Raw genomic sequence first — 2860 nt, forward strand, 5'->3', positions numbered from 1 at the left:
ATTTAATATTTGTCATTTAATATTTGTCATAATGAATTAATGACAAAAGGGAAAAAAAGGAATGTATATATCCTGAAATTGTTTGTATGTAGACAGATATGTGTATTTTTAATTTTATTTATTTTTTTTTTTTTTTCTTTCTTTTTGCCATTTCTTGGGCCACTCCCATGGCATATGGAGGTTCCCAGGCTAGGGGTCAAATTGGAGCTCTAGCTGCCAGCCTACACCAGAGCCACAGCAACAGGATCCAAGCGCATCTGCAACCTACACCACAGCTCACAGCAATGCCAGATCGTTAACCCACTGAGCAAGGGCAGGGATCGAACCCGCAACCTCATGGTTCCTAGTTGGATTCGTTAACCACTGCACCACGACAGGAACTCCAGATGTGTGTATTTTTAAAAACAGCTTTTAATAATGAAATGTTTCTAAAAAGTAATCACATTGAGAAAATATAATAGAAACAGCTCATATTAATAAGATTATGAAATCTTGCTGAGGACAGGGAGCATATCAAGCTAAGCTACTTGCTCATATGCTGAGAATTGTAATTTCCATTTCTGTTACCTCATCCTCAGTGTAAGCAGTAACAAAAACAAACTATAGTTCCCCAAGAGGTATAGCCAAAATTGTCCCTAGAGTTGAATCTGGCAAAAGTAGGAAATAATTCCCTGGCCTTCAGGACTACATTTTTGCATTTTTTAAAAAATTACTGAAGTCATTCATTTTCCTTTGTACTTTGACTCATTCATTTAATATTGATCATGCACCTGCTATTTTGCTACCTTGTAGAAATGATTGTTATGTTGCAGGCAAGTAGTTTATATTTAAATCCCTTTCTGATATCAAAATATTCTTTTATTTGAATCATTACTCTTTCTGATGTGTTACCTACATAGCATGGGTGATATGAGCAATACATGATGGTCCTGAAGACTACAAGGTAATGTGGAGATGGTGTATATAAGCTTCACCTTCATTATCTAACCCTCAGAGATAAGTAGGGACAATGCTTTTATAGCCCAAAAATAGTTACTTACTCTAATGTTACAGGCACTCACACAAGCACAGTTATTACAGAAAAATCATTCGATTTTCAATGATAGATAATAAGTGAATATGTACATTGTGTTCAGCACAGGCCCTGTCTCAATAAATGATAACTAGTATAGTTATCTGATTTTGCTATCATCATTGCTTGACAGTTGAGGGCATGAGGTAGGAAATCAGTCAGTTTCTGGCTCTCCAGTGTATCTTTTTTGATATCATCCCCTTGATACCAGATTTCTCACTTGAAAAATGACAATAGTAACTGTATACTTCCTTGGATTATTACAGAGAATGCTGCCCAATAATGGAAAATTTAATTATTCAATTTGGTATTAGAAGGCCAGCTTATGAATCCATGTATCTGCTTGACTCTGGTAAGATTCTTCTAAAATTCTTCCATTGTGGTAGAATTTTCTAAATATGAAAAGAGTGGCCCCACATTATGTTATTCTCTATTTTCTTGCACCTATTTCTGCTCCACTCAATGCAGGGGCTATGATTCATAACAGTTAGTTGATTTCTTTATCCCATAAATATTCTTGCTGAGAAGTCTTTTGACCATAGCCTCAGGTAAATCAATGCCCAAGTCATATTTATTTGTCACCTAAGATAGCTTTCCTGCCACACAATTTCCTAATAGCATTTTTCATCTGGGCATTTCTCAAGGTATAGATTAAGGGATTTAACATGGGGTTATGGTAGTAGAATACAGCAACTGCTTTGTCAATTGATAACGTACCTGCAGGTCTCAGGTACACAAATATACAAGGCACAAAGAATAAGACAACCACTGTGATGTGGGAGATGCAGGTGGAGAGGGCTTTGTGCCTCGCCTCCAAGCTGTAGGTCCTTAGGGAGCCCAGAATGACCACATAGGAGACCAGCAGGAGAAGGAAGTTTAAAAGACAGATGAGGCCACTGTTGGCAGCAACAAAGAGCCCCAGAGTGTGGGTATCAGTGCAGGCAAGATCCAGCAAAGGGTTCAGATCACACATAAAGTGATCTATGACGTTAGGACCACAGAAGGGTAATCTGGAGATGAAGAGGATCTGTATGGTTGCATGAAGAAAGCCTCCCACCCACGACACTCCCACCAGCAGGCCACACACTCGCCAATTCATGATAGTTGTATAGTACAAAGGCTTGCAGATGGCCACATAGCGGTCATAGGCCATCACAGTAAGCAGGATGACCTCAGCACCTCCAAAGAAATGTTCCCCAAAGATTTGGGTCATACACTCCTCAAATAGGATGGTCTTCTTTCCATGGAGTGAATCTATAATCATTTTGGGGGTACTGACAGAGGAATAGCAGGCATCAATGAAGGAGAGATGGGCCAGGAAAAAGTACATGGGGGACCCCAGGGATGGGCTGGCAGTGATGGTGATCACGATGAGCACATTTCCTACCACAGTGATAATATAGATGACAGAAAACACAGCAGATATGAGTTTCTGCATCTTGGATTCTGTGTGAGCCCCAGGAGAACAAACTCTGTCACATTGTTCCTATTCTCCATGTATTTCATATGATGGTTAATTGCATTACCTGAAAAGAAAACCATTTTTATGAATGCCACCTTGACTTTGGTACACTTCCCATTATACCATATAATAAATCTCTAAATTCTATTAAGTCTTGGATTCTTTTTTTTGTTTGTTTTTTTTAGGGCTGTACCTGTGGCATATGGAAGTTCCCAGGCTAGGGGTAATATTGGATCTGCAGCCCAGCCTATGCCACAGCAACACCAGATCCACACTGTGTCTGTGACCTAAATCACAGCTCAGGCAACACCAGATTCTTAACCCAC

The 2860-nt window shown here is 39.4% G+C and overlaps 1 pseudogene; it reads right to left on the reverse strand.

Moving 5' to 3' along the window:
• Nucleotides 1-1643: 1643 nt before the first annotated feature.
• Nucleotides 1644-2578, reverse strand: LOC125124044 (olfactory receptor 4C46-like; annotated as a pseudogene).
• Between the last annotated feature and the right edge of the window lie 282 nt (nucleotides 2579-2860).

Source organism: Phacochoerus africanus, chromosome 4 (assembly GCF_016906955.1).
Source record: "Phacochoerus africanus isolate WHEZ1 chromosome 4, ROS_Pafr_v1, whole genome shotgun sequence".
Classification (NCBI taxonomy): domain Eukaryota; kingdom Metazoa; phylum Chordata; class Mammalia; order Artiodactyla; family Suidae; genus Phacochoerus; species Phacochoerus africanus.